The 22,569-nt window shown below is 40.7% G+C and overlaps 1 protein-coding gene across 1 annotated transcript in view; it reads right to left on the bottom strand.

Moving 5' to 3' along the window:
• Nucleotides 1-22,569, bottom strand: part of AGMO (alkylglycerol monooxygenase) — a 333,716-nt gene that overhangs the window by 258,800 nt on the left and 52,347 nt on the right. The window lies entirely within an intron of this gene.

The raw sequence follows: 22,569 nt of genomic DNA, 5'->3' as shown, positions 1-22,569 counted from the left end.
TCAACTGAGTTACCTAAGCTTTCTGTGTTTCCTACTTTGAAAAAAAGCCCATATAACTTTAAGATTTTATGCAGAATAGCAGGAGGAATCTAAAATTAAAACTGTTATTAGAAGCGGTTGAAAGCAGTCAGTGAACTGAAGCTGTGCCTTGCAATCTTGGCTATTGTTATGTTATTGCAGAGTCCCATAGGCAATCCTCACATGTACAGTACAGAGACTTCACATCCTGACTCTTTTGATTCTTTTGTCCTCCCTCCAACCTGCACGGCCAGGAACTTTCAGTTGGGAAAGATTTATGAAGCCCCCACTACCAGGGTCAGCCCTGTTATATCACCAGAGGACTTCTTCTTAAAAATAACAACATCTATCCTCAGCTCTGTAGGGCGGCCTCTCTTGGCACCAGTATTTTGTATTTGTCTTAACAACCAGAGCACACAAAACCCCCCCAGCTCAATTGTGGGTGTCCATCAATTCTGTTAGACACAGTAGCCCAGACTCCTGTTATCTGTCAGCCCTATGTCATTTGAGATAACCGGTGTGTCAAAGTAGACTTCAAAAGGGTACAATATTGCATCCTGAGGAGATATACTAAGATTTAGATATGTTTTAATAGAGGAAGGTCCCATCCATGGAAATGATCAGTCTGACAAAGTTCCTAAGCTACATTTTACAGACTGTAACTAGACTGAAACTTCCATGATACTTTAATGACTCTTTATATGACAGTTGCCCAAAACTGCTTAGCACAATGAAATTGACTGAAAATTCTTGCTATTTCAAATATGACAAGGTATTCTTTCTAAAGTTTGTAAGTTTAAATTCTCAATACTATCTTTCGTTTGGCTATCTAATATAAAAAGTTTTTGGAAAAAAAATATTAAGTTTCTTCCCAAATGTGTAAAGTGTAAAAATAGGTAAGGAAAAATATTTCTAGGCAGTCATTATTTCCATAGCAGTTCAGGCTTTGAGATGCAGGCAAATCCTCTGATACAGATTTACTCTGCAATCATTCTCATTTAGTAAGGTAAAAGGCTGATTTGCTTTTCATTCTTCCCCTCATGTTCCAAAGATAATGCCATTTCATTTGTTTTATTTATTAAGATTATATAAAGTGTTTCTTCTACAGTAAGAATTCCTAACAAGCTGAGTCCCCAGTGCTGGGAGGAGAAAGAGTCTTTTCATGGATACTTAGCCAAGGGTTCCTGAGAGTTAATACTCCCACTCTTCTTCCTTGAGTGTCATGGGATTTTTAACATCCGTAAAACAGACAGGAACTTGGTTTTATGCCTTAAGAATGGATTTTTTTCCACCACATAATAATCTGCAGTGCAATTACCAATAAAAAAAGTAATATTCTGTGCTATAAACTGAAAAATGTGCAAGAAGCATTTATTGGCAATGCACTGCAAAAAAGGCACAGGGAATTTAAATCATGCTTTAAGGTGAATATAGAAATCAACAAACATATAAAAACAAACCATCAGGACTATAATACAACATTTTTAAATAATAAATGTAAGTGTGCAGTGCCATTAGTGACAGATCTTACAAAAATAAAATATCAGCTTGATCAGTACTCCATTCATTATACCAAACACATAAGCTTTGACCCTGCTTTTCGATCTGCAGAAGTGAACCTTATGCACATACAAAGAACCATCAATTTTACTTGACCTCTGTGTGGGACTGAGTGGTCATTTGCTGTGATCCAACAACAAAATAGGGCAACGGCTTGTCATTTAATAAAGAGAGAGCTACCTACTGTAGGCCAGATAAAAGAGAGAGAAAGCGCCCCCTTGATGCAGCCTACTCCCTGCATATCTGCAGGGGAGAAAAGAGAGGGGTCACCAGGGATCCTGGCTTTCTCTGATAAAAAATCCCCAATTTGGGGATTTTAAAAAGTAACCCAAAATTCACATTTTTCCATGATTAAAATGAAACACTACCAGACAGACAGACGGACAGACGGACAGAGGTGTTTCATTTTAATCATGGAAAAATGTGGATTTGGGGTTACTGTTTTTAATTCAAGAATTGGGGATTTTTTTATCAGAGAAAACCAGGCTCCCTGGAGATCATGCAGGTGATTGTGGAAAGCTTACTTCTCTTATAGTAAACTGTTTTGTTTGCAAGGAATAAAACAACCAGTAGAATGAGCATTCAATATAAAGAACAGCATTTGAAGCGAAAAAGAAATCTGAGTGAGTGTAGACCTTAAAAAAGCTGTTCTTTCCTTAAAGTAAGTGTTAATGACACTGGTATGTTTCACAATAAATGATTCTGAACACTTAAGTCACTGGAAAAAGTCTTTCATTCTGAGATGTATGCACATGTTGCTCTCGAGTCAAAGTCTGGCAGAGATGACAGTGGTACTCTATGCTTAAAAAGTATATTTTTGTCTTTTGTATGAGTGCTTCATGACACACAAAATGTTGCTAGAAAATGTTGGCTTTGTTTGGGGGCGGGAGTTGGAAATATGGTTATTTTTATAAACAGGGCATGGAGAATTATACAGCTGCCTTCCCAAACTGTTCCATTCCCAGAGATACAATCATCACTCTGTTCAACCCAAATGCTTGAAAAAAAGATATTGAGATATATAACTGGAATAATGCAAACTTACGTTCTTCCAGATTTGACAGAACATACCTATGTTGGGTATAATTTTGAAAGCAGGTTTTTCTCCAAAGGCACATATACTCTCCAGCTGATAGGTATGTATTACTACTCAGAACTAGATTCCAAATTGTCTTGAAAATCTGGACAATACACTGAAGTATTCAGTACAACAGTACAAACAGGAAGAAGGGAAAGTTCATTTACCATTTGCTTAACTCTAATCATGTTATTTCATATAATTATATGAAAGAGACCAGTACATTACATTTTGAAGAGATGCCTACAGAAAAGGGGGGGGTGTCGACATATGCACATTTACTGTGCAGTAACTGAAATTACTCTGCAGTACAGGTGCACATCTACATGTGCACAACCATACTGCTCAGTAAATATGGCGACTTATGCAGACTTCAGCGTAAATTTGCTACCTGCATCATGCAGATATCAAATCAATGTCCAATTACTTACTGCACAGTAACACACATGTAGATGCATTACTGTGCAGTAACCCAGGAGGCCTCCTTTCTGGGGCTTCCCAGCCAATAGGGGGCTGGCCTGAGCCCAGCTCCAGGGCTCCTGGCTGGCTGTCTCTCCTGGCTTCGACTTGGAACTAAGGTTAGTCCCAAGTGCTAGCAACTGGCTCTGGCTTCAGTTTGGGACTACAGTTAGTCCCAAGTGCTGGCAGCCATGTGGCCAGAGGCCAGTGCACATGGCAGGCCTCTCTAACCTGGGACTAAATTTAGTTCCAGGTCACCTACATGTGTAGATGCCTACCTATTCCTGCTTACTCTGCAGTAATTTACTGCACAGGAAATTTAAGCTGCTGTAAATGCACACATAGACATGCCCAAGATAAACATTTCCATGGAACAGTATTGGCATTATACCTCAGAGACAGAATAAATTATTCCATTTTCTATCAATCAAATAATGACAGGAAACAACCTACATTGTTAGAAGGTTATTATTCTGTAAAAAGACCCAACTGTTAAATACACATTAAAAGTATTAATCCTTTTAAGGTATCTATGACATACCTGACATTCCCCTTTAATAAGGATGGATATACAGTATGCTGTTATTTTAACACACTAAAGCTTCAAGTAGACAGCCTTTCAAATCATTACCAACACACATGGTTAGTTAAACTATGAAGAGTTCAACTTCATCATCTTACTACAACATTTTAACATTATACTATCTACATGTATTTTACTACCAAAAGTATTAATTATGGCAAAGTATTTTCATTTCCTTTCCCTCTAAACCTTAGGGACAAATACTATTCTGCCTTCCAAAGCCTTGTTACATTGTGAGCTATTCAAATACTGACTAGTGTTAATGCTAGCTTGAAGTTTGGAGCAATTACCCTTAGTCTAGAAACTTTTTCTGACTATATCCCACCTACACAGCTGTGAATTGCCACTAGAGGCCTGGTGAGTAGGGCAAGATCAGAAGCTGAGATGGGACAGGACAGACTTCTATCCCTGCTCTACAGGCAAGAGTTTGAGAGATCCTGGGGTACTGGAAGACTTCAACTTGGACAGCACATCTGTGAGGGGGAAGAGGAGAGCACATCTTAATGGAACAGGAGCTGGGAATCTGGGAACTATGGATCAGAGCTAATGCTGCCCTGGAGTAGCATACCTTTGAGCAGTATAGAGAGTACTTAAATCACTTTAACATGTTAATATGTGGAGAATCCAAGGGTTAAGAGCTCCAAGAGCTGCCCAGAACAACTATATAACAAGGCCCTAACAGTTTCTGGATGTCTTAATCATTGAAAACACTATCCAAATCCATCCTGCACAACACCAACAAGCTACTAGAATGCCTTGCATATCTTCATTTTAGCTTTCTATGCATGCTCAGAAGTGCTCGGCCAAGATGTCTACTTACACTTACATTCTGTTGGAATCCTAATTTGCTATTGGAAGTGCCTGAAATCTGCCTAAATCCCAAATTCTTTAGTCATAGGAAATTCATGACAGAGCCTAAAGAGCACCCTCACACAACTTTTAGCCCCAAAGTCTGGTAGTTAGGGCACTTATGCAAGGAATAGCAGATCGAGGTCCTCATCAGCTAGAAGAAACTTGAACCCTCATCTACTTAATCAAGTGCTCTAATCACCAGGCCATGGGTTAGGCAGAAGCATAAGCACCCTCTACCATCCTATTGAAGATGTTCCACTGGACTTCTAAGAAAGAGACATGAGTTTAGAAGGAGACTAAGCATAAGAAGTGCGAGTATGTGGCCCTATAAGGATATTGCCCCAGGTTGCCTTTGGTAGATTTTGACTGCAGTCCAAAATTAAATGCATAATTTCCATGCTAACTGTGGGAAGACTTAGAGGTATAGTAATATTTCAAAGGGTGGGGAGGGAGGTTATGGCACAGCCCAATTATTCCTTTCTCTTACTGCACTACTTAACGTTTGGAAAATCTTTATATAGGACATTACATGCAAAAAAAAATCTTGCCACTGTAAAATGATTGCTGGATACTAGCTTAAAAATGCAAGGATTCTGAAATGTATAAAATACATATTTATTATTAATAAAAATGTGGTATTATTTCTTTACATTTTCCTGCAAAAATAAATTATTAGTGACTACCAAATATACAGGGCCTCTCAAAATAACAATTCACTACAGTAATTATTCCCTGTGTTATGCATTGGAATTAATACTTCCAGCAACCAACCAATGAGTGACTTTTGAGACATTATGCTTATTGATGCTGCTTAAGTCACTTGCATTCATTGACCAAGTACAAAATGAATTCTTCAAACTTCAGTTTTTGCGGTTTGTTAAAGATGAAAAATAGTTTCATTTTATATGCCTTTTATAGAGGTTAGAAGGTTAGAAGTCATGTTTGTGCAAGGTATTAGAGCATCTCTCTAGTCAACTGGAAAATTAAACTTACTAATTCATCTAACAAATGGAAAAAAATTAAACTTTTCCCCTAAAAATCTCTAATTCCACAGTAATTTAGCTTCTTATTTAATTTAAAAATACATTTTAATATGCCAGGACTCTCTCATTTAATCAGAGGTATGAAAAAATAAAGGAACTTTGATTTCTGTTTTATTGTGGTTGCAAAACACAAATGAGAAATATATGTCTTTTCTGAAAATATCTACTGTATACTTTTACAGTAATATTTGTGAAGCTGTGAACTTTAACTTAGACCTTAAATGTAAATGAGATTTAAAATAAAAACACTTGCCATGTATCTAGTTAACATCTAACAACTTGATAATCCACACTACCAAGTACGAAAAAAAATTCATATTGATATAAATACATTAAATACTATATTATAATAAGATTTATTTTTAAAGTTTTTACCCCAAAAACTATTTAATAATTAAAAAAGCATACCTATATATTTTTAAATGAATAGTATTTTGTATCATTTCATGCATTAATGAAGTTGTTAGAAATTAAAGGAAAATCACCTGTAGCAAGATCCTGAGGTCCACAGGTCACCTTTTAAGCATAACCTAAAAACCATCTAACTACCAAAAATAAATAAATTCTGAGCTGCCTCAGTTTAATGGGTTGAGGGCATTTCACTATAATTCTAAATTTTTCTTGCTTCTTTAACAGGCATATACTATATATAGTAGCAAACTGTGCTCTGTGGGTGTGTCTACATGTATATTTTAATGTACAGTAGCTTATTTTACTGCACATTAAAAAGTGTTGCATAAAATGGTGTAAATACACTAATGAGCAGTAAAATAGGCTACTGCAGATTAGGCATCACTTAAAAAATATGTGCTTTCACTACTGCAATTTAGGGCAGTCTGGCAGCCTAATGCACATTTATTTAGGACCTTAGACTAGAGTTACTAAGTTTAATGAACATTAGGAAAAGCACATCAATTCCATGCACCCAGTACTTTGCCCTCTGTACAATACATTCACCCTACCACCCACCCACCCAAACATTGCCTCCAGTGAGCTGGTTTTATACTAACTTTATCCAGTTAAATTCCAATTTTAAAAGGCCCTCCCCACCCCTGCCATTTTCTCTGTTCATCTTTTTTTTGTAGTGTTCTAATCTTTACCAGATTTCATGGTCATATCTACATTCATGCATTCAACTCTTTTATGAAATGCCATGAGGAAAACGTGCCCTACCTAGTTTCTCCCACTCCATGCATGCTAAATGATGAAACATGTAACATAGCTGTTATTAGGCTAGCACAATTAACCAGATAATTGGGTAATACATGCAATGTGTAGAGGAGGCCTACAAGACAATGCTCCTAACACTGTCTGCCCTATCAAATTGGTTTTGCCTCATTTTGATAGCCCAAGCTTCACTGAGAAAAAACATCCCATTCTGATATGTCAAATGAGGCTTATCAGATGGGCTATCAAAATGAGGCAAAACCAATTTGATAGGGCAGACAGTGTTAGGAGCATTGTCTTGTAGGCCTCCTCTACACATTACATCTATTACCCAATTATCTGGTTAATTGTGCTAGCCTAATAACAGCTATGTTACATGTTTCATCATTTAGCATGCATGGAGTGGGAGAAACTAGGTAGGGCACGTTTTCCTCATGGCATTTCATAAAAGAGTTGAATGCATGAATGTAGATATGACCATGAAATCTGGTAAAGATTAGAACACTACAAAAAAAAGATGAACAGAGAAAATGGCAGGGGTGGGGAGGGCCTTTTAAAATTGGAATTTAACTGGATAAAGTTAGTATAAAACCAGCTCACTGGAGGCAATGTTTGGGTGGGTGGGTGGTAGGGTGAATGTATTGTACAGAGGGCAAAGTACTGGGTGCATGGAATTGATGTGCTTTTCCTAATGTTCATTAAACTTAGTAACTCTAGTCTAAGGTCCTAAATAAATGTGCATTAGGCTGCCAGACTGCCCTAAATTGCAGTAGTGAAAGCACATACTTTTTAAGTGATGCCTAATCTGCAGTAGCCTATTTTACTGCTCATTAGTGTATTTACACCATTTTATGCAACACTTTTTAATGTGCAGTAAAATAGGCTACAGATTTGTTATCTTCTTACTCCTTCTTGACGTAGCAGGAGAAGTGCAGAGCAAAGAGAGAGGAGGAGTCTTGGTTTGAACACTCTCTCAGAGCAAAGCTACTAGCCATAAGGGCTGTGTGAAACAGCACTGTTTTATTTCAACTTATGCTTCACCGTTTTGAAGGAACAGTGGTTTTTTTAATTGTTTCATTTCATTTTGAAGCACTGTCCCCTTTCATTTTGTTGAAACTTTTGCTGTTTCAACGGGTATTGATGTTTTGCCCATAGGCTTACAATGGGGAATCATAAAAATGCCTCTAACTTTGTCATTTCTTGCCTGATTTGGATGAAAAGTGCAGGGATGGTAGCGCCTTCTGTGTCCATGAAGCCTTCCATGTTTCAAGGAGATAGGTGCAGGGGTTTCTGGAAAACTGTACCTCAAGATGTTGACAAGCAAAACCTGTCACTTGCCAGCAGCAACAGCCTCCTACCATCCCGAGTGCAGACCGGCAGCACTTGGAGGGCAGGTTGAGCTCCATAGGGTTGGCGGAGCTAGTCAGAGCACGACGCTGGCTCTCCCCCACCTCCCACCACTGGGCTGCATTCTGAGCGGCTCCACCAGCCCCATGGAGCTCAGCCCAATGGCAGGAGGCAGGAGAGAGCCAGGGCAGTGCTCCACCTCCCACCACCAGGCTGAGCTCTGTGGGGCTGGTGGAGCTGCTTGAAGCACAGCCCAGTTCTTCCCTGCCTCCTGCCACCAGGTTGCACTCCAAGCAGCTCCGCCAGACACAAGGAGCTCATCCTGGCGGCAGGGTGCCGGGGAGAGCCAGGGCTGTGCTCCACCTCCCGCCACCAGGCTAAGCTCTGTGGGGCTGGTAGAGCTGCTCAGAGTGCAGCCTTGGCTCCCCCCCACCTCCCACCACCACGCTGCGCTCGGAGCAGCTCTGCCAGCCCCACAGAGCTAAGCGCGGCAGCAGGTAGCAAGGGAGAGCCAGGCTGTGCCCTGCCTCCCAACGCTGTGCTGAGCTCCGTGGGGCTGGCGGAGCCACTCGGAGCTCAGCCTTGGCTCTCCCCTGCCTCCTGCCACTGGACAGCTTTGAAACGCAAAAAGTTTTGAACCTTTTGTAACATTTTTAGTGCCCTCATTTCATTTCAAAGCTCTTTTAAAGCCTTTTGTTTCATTTCAATTTCGCTGTTTCAAGCTCAAAGCACGTCAAAACAGCTTCAAATGAAACACTCATCAAAATTTCACACAGCCCTACCAGACATGCCCCTCAAACACTTCTTCTGGACACCATGCTGCTCAGTTAGCATTGTGTCAACGAGTGATTCAGCACAAAGCAATGACACCTTTAAGGTAGCATGGAGACAGAGTACAGGATTCTGGATTGTAAGAAAAGAGAATCAGCTGTTACTGATCATATTTTCAGTAACTATGAAAGAGACTGAAAATCTTACTAGATAGTAAGTGAACATAAAAGTTGCAAGGAAAGAGAGCTCTTTCTTTCTTGCATCTTACATAAGGTGAAAATAAAGAAATCTTTCTGTTACTTCCCACCCCTATTCTGGGGCCAGAGGAAAGGAGAACTGATAAAGGAATGGAGACCGACAGCTTTTATTATGATGAAGGAAAAAGTGTTTCCATGTTCCTCATCATCATCCATTCTCACAAAAGAGTCCAGCAGCAGCTCATGCTTATTTCTTTGACTAGCTTTTCCCCTGTATCAAATTACCCAACTACCGTTTCTCCCTTACTCTTCCAAGTACCGGTTCACACATTTTCCTCTAATAGCCAAGAAACAGATCATAGAATATGATCCAGTTCTTTGTTCAACTACCAACATTTTGTACTGGGCAGGTTTTAGCCTCTACAGAAAGGAAGAATCGTATGGTGATGTTAGCTTGAGATATGAGAGACCTAACTTCAATTCCTTTCTCTACTCCAAGAATTCCATGTGATGTAGAGAAAGTGGCTTGGCTACACGGCCTCCATGCCAAGCCCAGGGCCACCACCAAGTAGCATAACCCCATATACATGCTCTTGCTCAGTGCACACCATAACTCAGAAATTAGAGTGCAGCTGATTTAGCATGGCCCTTAGCATGGGTACATGACAGAAGCACTACTCACAGGTCTCTGACTTGGGCATGTTTCCCGCTATGTGTTCAGAGCTACTAAGGCAGCTTCACTACCTAATTTTCTGGCATCAGAATTCCTGTGCTGAGCAGGAGTGAGCAGGTAGGTATGCTTTATGGTAGTATTCCCCTGCTTGGTGGGAGGCTATGGCACTGGTATAGACATGGACTTGTCTGTCAGTGCCTCAGATCCCAACCTGTAAGGTGAGGGTAAGATTATTTTTACCACACAAGGGAGTTCTAAGGATAAATTCATTAAAAATCATGAGGAATTCAGATTCTGCTATTACAAAATGATAAAAAAAGTAAAGTTGGAAGGGACCTCTGGAGGTCACCCGCCAGAGACATTTCCATTGTGATTATGGGAACTTGTAAGATTCTGTAGATTCCATAGACCTTTATAATAAAGGTAATGTTTTTAAAAGTTAATTATAGCCTCAAGATTCTTGCAGCATGTAAGGGGAATAATGTAACTCAAATCCCAATTATGATAGTAATTTTATCCTATATACAAAATATTTCAAATATGGTAAGATCAGTTGTAGTATTAGCAACAAATTATGCTTGGAAAATGTCTAACCAGGATTCCAACTGTTATGAAGGTATTTACTATCTATGTCATAGTACTAGATTTATTTGGCACTAGTGCAGCCATGCTTTGTCCTTCCAGAGGAATTCCTCTATAATTCAGAATTAGTTATTGTATCATTAAAATGCAATGTTTCAGTAAATTCTAAATAGATAACAGCACTTTCTAGCAACTGATTTCTTAGATACAACTTTATTACCCAGTCACAGAGAAAAAAAAATACTGGAAATAAATGGTTTTCCTTTTCTAGTAAAAAAAAGAAAAGAAAAAAAAGAAAAAAAATGAGGTTAACAGAAAACATCCTGTCATAGCTCCCTAAGGAATATTCTCAATCTGCACACTAGAAGGAGACCATTTTTTAACACACCATTTAGAAAGTCTTATATAATAACCAAACAATGACTCCATATTTTCTCCAGTGTAGCTGTGTGTATTTCTATTATAAGTGAGTACCTACTGTATTGATCTTTTAAAATTATGGGTTTTTTCTTTCTTTTGTTTTGGATATCAGTTCTCCTTCAACATTATTAACAATGGCAATGGTCCAACCCCCTGGTAGAAATATGCAGTGGGCACAGACTGCTGTAGCTCCAGGCATTACTCATGTTTCAAATGAGGAGTGGGCCTGTGTTGATGGATTATTATGTATTATTTTTCCGTGAAAGCATCAGGAGACTGCAATGAATGGGCTCCTTTCATTATTCTCTGAGGGAAGAGGAAGAGTAAAAGGTTCCTGGTGAATTGTGTCCTTACAAAAATGTCAAGACAAAGCAAAGCTCCTTGCAAAAACATTTTCTTTACAGCCTTGGCAAGTCTTATTCTAACAAATACCAAAGAATTGTGCTCATGATGTCAGACATACTTTGCTGAGCACAAAGGATTAACATTTTGTAAGTTTCTGTTAAGCTGCGACCACCACATGAAGCCAAGCAGGCAGATGTTAGCTTTCTGTTGAATTTCTTTAAAACAGGATATGTGGTTGTCATGCTCTTATTCTTGAGTTAAATGTGCTATTTGATCAGAAGGTCTTGCAATTAGACATCTGATCTAAACAACATTTCTCACTGGAGTGTTATTTCCATACTTGTTAAAAATTATACTAACCCTAAAATTTATTGAATCGATAAGGTGCCGATTATAATTTCACTCTAGACACAAAATAAACCAACATGGTTATCAGCCACTAGCACTGTTAACCAACTTAACATGAAATACTTTTTAAATAGTATATTCAAACAATTACCTACTATACTGCTTTTACAATGAAGCACATCGACTGTTATATCACGTGGCTTATAGGGTTTTAATAAGTAACTTATTTCAGAAAAGTATTTTAAACATAATTTACAACCTTAAAAAAAACTATAGTGAATTAAAGCAATATATTTAGATTTATGCCAAAAACTCTGTAATTTTGATAACAAGAAATCTAATTTGGATTTTGTATTAGTCAAAGTTTCAAAATGGATAAACAAGACAACCTGACCAAAAAGTGACATATGGTAAGCAAATAAATTTGTAAATATTTAATAACATTTCAACTACAAAATTAAAAATAAAAATACTGTGTTTTTATAAACTTAGCAAACTAGTTAAAACTCATGACTCTCCTGAAAAATGACATCAGATTTGAAATTAACGTTCAAATACTCTGTGGCTGGGGCATGGGAATAACTATTACACAGCAGGACTACATTGTGGCTTATTTTGACCTTGTTAATGTTAAATATCCAAAGCAGCTGCCAATATTTACCTGAATTACACTTGTGGACCGCAATATTTTGGTTTCCGTTAACATTCCAAGGTTAAAGTTAGCTACATTTCCTTAAAACAAATCACAGACACAGCAAATTTCTGCATGAACTAGGCCTTATTCACAGCACCTGGGTTTTGCTAGCATGTACTTAGTAGTTACTCCTGTTTGTTATTTCTTTTTCTAGGGTTTAGTGTTCAATTTATTGTTTCTAAAACCATAAAGTGTACAGAGAAATAGTGCAGAGAAACAGGTACATAATTCCACTGAAATGAAGGGCTGTCGCATTCAAATTTTGCAACTTCAAGGGCAAACAATTATCTCTATTTTCAATTTAGTAACTGATAGCCCAATAAATACATTATATCAAGAGACATATTTAGGCCTTATCCTGGAGTACCAAGTTAAAAACCATAGCATATTTATTTGGCTCGGGTAGAAAACCAAGCAGAGATAGAAACTTGCCCAGAGCCAGACTTGTCAACATGTACCATAGAGACATATGTAAAATGATCCTGCTTAGATCAAGGGATCCAAAACATGGCAGAATTGGTGCTTTGTTTTTTACAACAATAAATACATCATAGAAATCATAGAAAATTAGGGTCAGAAGGGACCTCAAGAGGCCATCTAGTCTACCCCCTGCTCAAAGCAGAACCAGCCCCAACTAAATTATTCCAGCCATGGATTTCTCAAGCCAGGCCTTAAAAACTTCTGAGGATGGAGATTTCACCACTACTCCACATAACTTGTTCCAGTTCTTCACCACCCTCCTAGTGAGAAAGTTTTTCCTAACATCCAACCTAAACCTCCCTTGCTGCAACTTGAGACCATTGCTTCTTGTTCTGTCATCTGTCACCACAGAGAACAGTCTAGCTCCATCCTCTTTTGAACCACCCTTCAGGTTGTTAAAGGCTGCTATCAAATCCCCCTCTTAGCCTTCTCTTCTGCAGACTAAATAAGCCCAGTTCCCCCAGCCTCTCCTCATAAGTCATGTCCCCCAGCCCCCTCACCATTTTCATTGCTCTCTGCTGGACTCTCTCCAACTTGTTCAAATCCTTTCTATAGTGGGGATGGGAGTGGGGAGCAAAACTGGACACAGTTCTCCAGATGTGGCTTCACCAGTGCTGGCAGTACTTTTACCAATGCAGCCCAGTATGCCATTAGCCTTCTTGGCAACAAGGGCACACTGTTGGCTCATACTCAGCTTACAGTCCACTGTAACTCCCAGGTCCTTTTCTACAGAGCTGCTGCTTAGCCAGTTGGTCCCCAACCCGTACCTCTGCATGGGATTATTCTATTTTATATGCAGAACTGCACTTCTCCTTACTGAACTTCGTGAGATTTATTTTGGTCCAATGTTCCAATTTGTCTAGGTCTCTTTGAAGTCTAGCCCTACCCTCCAGTGTATCTACTACTCCTCCCCAGGTTGGTGTCATCTGCAAACTTCCTGAGGGTGCACTCTATTCCATATTCCAGGTCACTGATGAAAATATTGAACAAAACTGGCTCCAGGACCAACCCCCCTGGGGCACTCCACTTGATACTAGCTACCAACAAGCCATTGAGCCATTGACTACTACATTCTAAGCCCAAAGTTTTCTATCCCCCTTACAGGCCATTCTTCCAACCCATGCTTCCTTTGCTTGTTTGTGAGAATGTTGTGGGAGACCACATGAAAAGCCTTGCTAAAGTCAAGGTATACCACATCCACTGGTCTCCTTGCATCCACAGAGCCAGTCATCTTGTCATAGAAAGTAATCAGGTTGGTCAGGCATGACTTACCCTTGGTGAAACCATGCTGGCTGTTCCTAATCACCTTCTCCTCCAAGTGCTTTCAAATGGATTCCTTGAGGACCAGCTCCATGATTTTTCTGGGGACTGAGGTGAAGCTAACCAGTCTGTAGTTCCTTGGATCCTTCTTCCCTTTTTGAAACACGGACACTATATTTGTGATTTTTCAATCTTCCCCTCTTACCTCAGGGCTTTGGTGTCCATCCCCTGGTGAACCTAGTTTAAAGCCCTCCTCACTAGGATAGAGGGCCTATCTATGAATATGCTCTTCCCACTCTTCATCAGGTGGAGCCTGTCTCTTCCTAGCAATCCTTCTTCTTGAAGCATCATCCCATGGTCAAAGTAGCCAAAGCGCTGCTGGCAACACCAACTGTGCAGCCACACATTGATCTTCAAAATGGATCTGCTCCTGCCCAGGTCCTTCCCCTTGACCATAAGGATCAAGGCAAATACCACCTAAGCCACTATTCGTATCATCCTTGCACCCAGAGACCTGTAGCCCACTTCTGATCTGCTTGGGGTCTCACCTGGCAGTATCATTGGTACTTACATAAATGAGCAGCATGGGGTAATAGTCAGAAGGCCATATGAATCTCAGTTATCCTTCCCTGATGTATCAGATCCAGGTTCCAGGCAAGCAGCAGACCTCCTAAGACAACAGGTCAAGCCAGCAGACAGATGTGTCTATCCCACACAGAAGGGAGTCTCCAACCACTGTGACCTGTCACTTCTTGGTGGCAGTGCTCTCAGTCTTTCCCACCTTGGGAAGGCCTGGCCTGTCCTCCTCCACCAATGGAACATGCTTCTCCTCCTCTGTTGCTAGGGCTCCATATCTGTTCTCCAGGCAAACTGGTCCAGGTAGAGATGAAGAGTTCTGCTTGCTGCCAGAGATCACAAGCTGAGAGTCCATGTCTTCTCACTTCTCTAGTGCTGCCTTAGGCAATCCTTCTCCCACAGTCCTAGAGGTCTCCTTCAGCACTGAATCAATGACATCCTCATGGTGGAGGATGCTTTGGAACCTTGCCATCTCCTCCTATAGCTCTCTTGCCTGCTCCCTGAAGAACACCAGCAGGAGGCATGGCTCACATCACATGCACTGCCCCACCTGGCCATCACCAGAAGGAACCTGCAAGCCACAGTCTATGCAGCACCAAACCAGGACCTGTATGGAAGCCTCAACAGTGAGTGGTCCTGCCTGGACAGACACCTCACAAGTGCAAGCAGAGGCAGTGGCTTTGTCTCTGGCACTGCAATGTCCCCCAGCCATTTCTCTGAGTCACTTAATGTATTGCCTCTTTCTTGCTGCCCTTCTTCCAAGCAGACCTTTCCAAGCAAACTCTCATGTAAATTGCCCTGTTTACTGTTCCCTGGTCCTGAAAGGTTCTTTTTTCCCTTTTCCCTCTCACCAGCTTAAAGGCTCCCCTTCAAAAAGTGGGGCAGTAAACTGACCTGCAAACTGCTTGCAAACAGCTTCCCCTGTTTTCTGCCCTGTTCCCTCACTCCCTGGTCACTCAGGGAATCTCCTTTTATACTCTGCTGGGCTTGGACTGGAGCACACACCCAAAACACACACAGCACACCAAATAAACACTCAGCAAGCCAAACATACTGGCAGCCCTAGCTCACTCACCTTCCCAGGGTAGGATCTGGTCCCTGGCTTCTCTTTCTCTTCCTCTTCTTGCTCCCCTTGCAATCTGCTTCCCCTGTTTGCTACCCCTGTTCGCTCACATTTGGTGAAATTATTTCCTGTTTCATATTCCTTAAGCCTGCAGCCACATCACAGAATGCTGTTACCAAGTTAGCTCTGGCAACTAATAAGGACTGGGTCAGATCTGAATAAGATTCCTTCAAGGAAAGCTAAATTGCAAAAAAGAATTGAATAAGTCTAGAACAGGGATCAGCAACCCCTGGAATGTGTGCCAGAGCATGGTATGAAAGGCCATGTGCTTGGCACATTGCGGCCAGCCCAGGCTCTGGGCAGCTGGAAGGCTGCAAACCCTCCTGCAAGCAACCTGAGCTCCATGGCTGGTAGCAGCTACCCAGAGCCTGGGTTGGTTGCAGGAGCAGCATCAGCCTCTTCCCAGTGGGGGGGACTCAAAAATGGCTGCACTACAGGTGGGAATGCGGTGGGCTCAGCTCCAACGGGTGGGCACCAGTGACCCGGGTGCCACTGGAGGGGTGGCTATGTGGGGCTGAGGTGAATTTTGGAGTGGCCAAAAAATGATGGTCTCCCCCAACACTGCTTAGTGTTACCCCTGTGGGCTCCACTGCCCTAGCCAGGCTTTCTGGCAGCAGTGGTTGCATGCACCCTTCTAGGCAGATGGCGGGGCAAGGCCCTGAAACAGTGCAACCCCAGGCCCCTCCCCTACCATGCGCTGTGAGGCATTCATGCAGTTGCCACCAGTGTGGAGCTAGTGCCGGGGCTCTGGAGCACTGGCATCAGTTCCATGCTGGTGGAGACTGCACACACATCTCAGGACGCAGGGTGGGGGAGAGGCTGGGGTAGCGCAATTCCCACTACCGTCCACCCAGAGGCATGAATGTGTGTACTTCCTCATGCCCCTCCCCTGCCCTGCACCTCAGGGCTTGTGTACAGTTGCCGCCAGCAAGGAGGTGATGCCAGGGCTCTGGAGCCCCGGCACCAGCTCCATGCTGGTGGCGATTGGGGTTGCAATGTCACAGGCCCCTCCCCCATTGTCCACCCAGAGGGGTGTACATAGCCGCTGCTGGGAGAAAACCCGGCTAGGGCACTGGAGCCCACAGGGCCAGCTCTGGGGGTCTTGGGGGGCTATAGCCATACCAAAATTCACCTTAGCCCCTCCATGTGTGGTTTGTCTGAATGCATATGTTTGATTCTGCGTGTGTACACATGCACGTGTGTCTCGTCCTAGGCATATGTGCGTGCATCTGTCTATTGTGTGTGTGTTTATGTGTGTATGTCTGGTTCTCTGTGTGCACGTGCATGTGTCTGGTTCTCTGTGTGCACACATGTGTCTGGTTCTCATTCTCTCTCCTCTCTTTTTTCTCTCTTTTTCTCCTTCCTTCTTTCTCCTTTTTTAACTCTCTCCTTTTTTCTCTCTCTCAGCACAACATGCTCAACAAAAAAAGAATACACAACAACAAAGGCAGTATATGAAGTTTTATTTATTGTCACCAGGTTTAGAACTTTTAGAAAACCTGGTATTTACTGTAAAAAAAGCAACATTTATGATTATTAACTATATTAATATGCAGCATTTTTATAGCTATCAGTAATCTTCTGGCACTTTCAAAAGAGAATGAAAATTAACTGACAAAGTTCTGCCTTGCATAATTACATTCTGACTACCTGGGTTCCCCTGCAATTGCAGTTGATTACAGTATTTTTCTTCACTTCCTGTCCTGAAGTTATTTGTATGGTAACTATACTCAGTCCAAAGGTAGATGAATTAATCTCTGTACTTCATTAGTAAATGAGCTTGACAAATTTGTTAAGTGCTGTGCTATTCTTTAGCATATAAGACTCTTGAGCAGCACATATTACTGAAAAGCACATGACATTTTTCAGTGCAGACAGTAATAATCTTTTCATGGATTTCTTAAACAAATCACCTATTCATTAAGTATACATTAAAAGAAGGGCATTAGATATCTCAGAATGCATTCACTGTTTATATCAAAATATTATTATAAAATGCATCCTAAACACTCAATGTTGTCCCTTTCCTATTAATGTCAGAGGAGAGAAGAGGTTTGCCTGGTCTCACTGGCAGACACTACTAGTGTGAGACACCAAGTATTCAAAAATCATTCCGCTGACTTAACAGTCACAAGACGTTAAAAGACAACATGGGAGATGACAGGTATGCTGGGAGTATGGATTTCTGATTTCTTGGGAAGGAAACTTCCCATCAACAAGCAGCATGGTTATTCTTAATTCCAATCTGAGTGAATCTACAGAAACGCATGCTTCCTGGTGGCTGCTCAGAGGAGTACTCCATGTATCAAATGCCAAGGTAAAATCCCAATTTATGGCACACTTCCCACTAACTCAAACAGACTAGGATTTCTCTACTCAAGGGTTTGGAAGCTGTGAATTGATCATTCGTCAACTCCCTTCTTTAGCATTACCCTCTGAACCCCATCCCCTCCACAAGTGTCCTGTACCTTACTCCTACTCCTCATATTTTGCAGTTCTGATTAGTCTTTTTCCTCTCCTACATCATTCCCATACTGTTCTTTCCCACACACGCCTCTGCACTGCTTCAGTCTGCTATTTATCTCCTCCTCGTCTCCCCTTCACTCTGAATTTCCTAGACTCCCCCCACCCCAACACATTTCCTTGTGCCTATCTCAGGGCCCATCACATGTCATATTTATAAAGATTACATACTCATCTCCACTCTCTCCATCCTCCTCCACAGGGAAGAACATGCACTGGGCAGATGCTGGAAATCCCCACAGTTTGGAGGATACTGCACAGTACCAGCTATAGTCATCACTAAAAATGATACTGTTCCCCTCATTCCCTACCACTGAACTGAAAGTGATCCACCTAGGCCACTAAACAAAATCATGTCCCCTCTTCTTTGCCTGCAAAATAGCAGCAAGAACTTACAGCAGTGCTGGGAAGTACCTGCAGAGCTTCTGGTCATCCATTCAACATTAAAACTTGAGCTGTTGGTATATTTTCCTCTCATTCTCTTTATTACTACTGGTGGTTCTCCCCTTTTCATCCCTCTACGTATCTAATGTTACAGCTCCCCTTCTTCACACTCCTCTTCCACTGTCCTTCACATTCTCTCTCCTTCCCCTCTCAAATTTCCCCTCCCTTATAAACTTCCCTTACTGTATATAAAGACATAGGACTGACAAGCAAGTAACCCTGCTAACACCTTCATCACCATTTATAATATACCTTGTATCACTTTCTTCACACATTTGGTTGTGTATAATACTCTCTGTGGCAGCATTGCACAAAACTGTACTGAAACTGAAATACTATTTTTATATGCCAACAGAGCTCAGAAGTGTTGACCTATAGGTCAGGCTTCAAGGCCTGTCTGTCCTCAGAGGCGTCTAGGGAGGGATGAGTAAGTTGGTGAGGGAGATTTTTGGTTTGAAAAGCCTCTCTTTTTGAACTGTGAAACTTTGGAAGTTCTCAGGATTTTAAGGCAAGGGAGTGGGACTTGGTCCTTATGTAATGGTAACTGGCAACATAAGATAGGCATATTTTAAAAATCTAAATAAAAGAAATTATAAGACTAGGATGTTTCCAGGTGAGTTGCATACCACAGGACTGCATGTCCAAGGGAATAAACAGCCTATACTGTAAATTTAAAATGAAAGAAAAAGAATACCACCTTTTACGAAGCTGATTTTGGAGTTTCCAAGGCTGCACGGAGTTCATATAAATGAGTCATCACCTCCCATACACTGCAATTTCCTATCCAGGATCAAGTCCTCAGCCCTCTCTCTGGGGCCACGCAGACCTGGGAGTTTTTCAATCCTAGGAAGGAGGAAAAGCTCTGGCCAGTAACAACAAAAACCAAATGCTGGAAATGGCTTCTTCCACTTCAGCACTACAATGGTGACAAGAGCCTCTTGTTCCCTGATCAGTAGACTGCAGACCCCTTCACATTTTTAACTTCCAAATACATATGTACAACAATTAAAAGTTCAAATTTAGAGGCTACTTTTAAAAATCTGTCCGTTGAAGTGTTTAGCGAATTAGTTTTCCATTTTTCACTTCTAAGATACACCTCACACCTGCAAACAGAATACTGCAGTTATTTTTCCTAGTGCTACTACATATGGTTAATACATTTGAGCATCTGAGTTATTTACCAAACTGTAGTGACGATTTTCTTTCCTGCTTCCTTGAGTATGAAAGCAAGCACAGATATAGGTGAGCTGTACCCCTGCATATGCAAGAGGTTACTTCCAGCAAGTAACTTGAAAAGAAGCAGATCTGTATGTTAGATGCAAAAGGCAGAGAATTAGTGTAGGTGGGTGAAGACGGGTAAAAAGTGAAAGTCTGCATTTTTTGTAAGTAATTGTCTTGAAACATGGGAATAGAAACTAGGAAGATGGCACACCTGTTTCCTAGTACTTGACAACCAAGACAGTTCTGTAAACTACAATCTCTCCTGAATTAAAACAATGCACAGAGGGTATTAAATTAGCCTTACAGACATAATGATTATTTTAAAAATCCACTAAGTGCTGCATGGATTTATACTTGGAAACTGGTTTTAAATCTACTTCTGTAGAAATAGGAAGTAAGCAAAACAGAAGAGAGATAAGAAACTATTTTACTTCAAAATTCTTCCCTTCCCCCTTCAAAACTGCAAAGATAAAGATTTTGGATGTTTACTATTTACAACTTCCTCTCAGAAGAAACAGGTATAGCATTCATGTCTTCAAAAATGTAACCTTATACATCTGGCCAGCACGCATCTGGATATTTATCTTCACTCATCATTTCCTTCTGTAAGTCCAAAAACTGTCAGTTATTTCAGCTGAGATCCATCCCACGGGAGTGCTGAAAAAGTTACATCCTTCTTTTGTCCAGGTTTTATAAACTGCTCTTTACCTTCTTCCCTGGGATATCAGTAAGTATAAAAATAAGCAATCTGGATTCCTTTGACTAGTTTTTTGGTCTGTGAATACGTACTTCTGCAGCCACAGAGGGCATACATATGTGATTGTATTTATTATGTGATTGCATTTGAAATGCATGAAAAGGCTCCTAGATCCCAAAATAGGCTTTTTTTTTTAAAGACATGTACTACAAATTAAAAAAAATAAGGACCAACTCCTCAGCAACTAGACAAAATTGGAAAGATATTTATTTAAAAATTGCAGGCAAAATGTTGCATTTAAAACTGTGCAATTCCATAAAAACACAACCCCTCCCCAAGAAATGCATATTAATAACTTAGTCCCAGAGAAGTGCTATAATCTAAATTACTTTTCAGTTTGGTAAAACTGGGAAAAAAAGAAGGACCATGTCCAGGATAAAGCTCTAGATAGGATTCTGCAAATCTGCCCCCTCCTGCTATTAACCTTCTGGAGAAGTACTTTCACTTCAATTCACCCACTGTAAACTGGGAGTTGTTTTATTCCATCTACTTTTCAAAACACTTTTCAATCCACTGATGAGAAACTTGGAAGTGCTAAGAGTTGTTTTGAAATGCATACATTAAATCATGAGGCATGCAAATCCTTGCTAATTATTTCATAGTAAAAGTTGACTCTATCTTTTGATGTCTACTTTCTACTTTCCACTACCTTTAAGGACAGGACTTCACTCATGAAGTTGCACATCCTGTTACCTCATCCCCAAACTGAACTGTTTTCTGAAAAGTATAAGCCAAGACAGACAAGGAGAGAACACAGAAGGTATTTTAAAAATGACTATCACTTTTCAAGTTTTTGTGGTAGAGGTGTCATCTTTCTGAACCAGATTCATTCAGAACCAGTTTTGCAGGAAGTCCTACTGAGTAGAAAACTTTTGAAAAGGCTGTGAGACGTGTACTTAGAAATTATGGAGATGTTTCAAGATGGTATCATTAAAATGTAAATCTATACAATCATTAAAATATTATTTTAAGTTAATTCTTTTAAGTGTATTACATATAAAATGATACTGTATTTTTGTATATACTATTTGATGCTTGCACTGAATGTAGGAAGGCTTTCTAAATTCACAGATTTCTATCCACAGAAATTCTGTAGGGTATGCATAACCCAGCTACCTGTGATGCACTTGGCAGTGACTTGAGAGTTGCATGCTTAAGTATGCATTCTTATTTATATTTTTCATGATAATTTTTTTCCAATTCGTTCTAATTAGGAAAGAAATTCCATTGAACAACCATTAATGCAATATTTAGACTGAAGAGAGGATATTCAAAATATAAGGTTTTTTTCTGGAAGAAACAGAAAGAAAGAATAGCAGAAAGGTATATAAAAGTATAATAAACTAAAGCCTCATCTTGGAAGTGAGAGGGATGATGTCTATTTCTATGGGCTTTAATGATTTGCTCCAGTCACTGCCTGATCTTTCCCCTTATCAGTAGAACCACTGTAATTTAAGCTCCAGCAGGAGGAAAAGCAGGCTCCCTGCAGGCTTGCTGGAGCCAATTTCAGGAATTTTTCAGGGCAAACTGTCCCATGCCTCTGGCTGAGGGAACCTACCATGGGGCTGATTACCACTGAACAGCAGCACACAGGCTGTTCCTTCAGCTGTTGTAAGGAAGTAACGCTCACCGCTTATAAAACAGCAACTTTTAAGTAAAGCTTACCACTTATCATTCTTAATGAAACCATAATAAATAAACTTTATTGAACAACAACTTTTATTGAGTACTAACTTCTATGAAACACTGGCCCTCAGGCAAAGTCCACCGCTGCAAAAGCCATGTTAACAATTGAACAAGGCATGGAGCAGTCGCTGACACTTCCTGGTGACATAGCCTGTCTTTGTAGAGCAAACACTTGACCATAGACATAGATGGTGAGCTCTGCATCCACTGAATTTGTGAGGATCATGAGGCATTTTTTTTCCAGAAGGTATAGCTCAGGCTCATCCAACTCAAGTAATGAATAGGTATGGTACCATGGGGAAACAGAGTTCTGGATAAAGGAGAGCTGGGAGCTTCTAAAGGGCACAGTTGTAAGTCCAGTA

The sequence above is a fragment of the Crocodylus siamensis genome, chromosome 5 (genome assembly GCF_052110815.1).
Source record: "Crocodylus siamensis isolate JL-2025a chromosome 5, ASM5211081v1, whole genome shotgun sequence".
NCBI lineage: Eukaryota > Metazoa > Chordata > Crocodylia > Crocodylidae > Crocodylus > Crocodylus siamensis.
The sequence above is the reverse complement of the archived record's forward strand: the minus strand, read 5'-3'. Positions and strand labels throughout refer to the sequence as shown.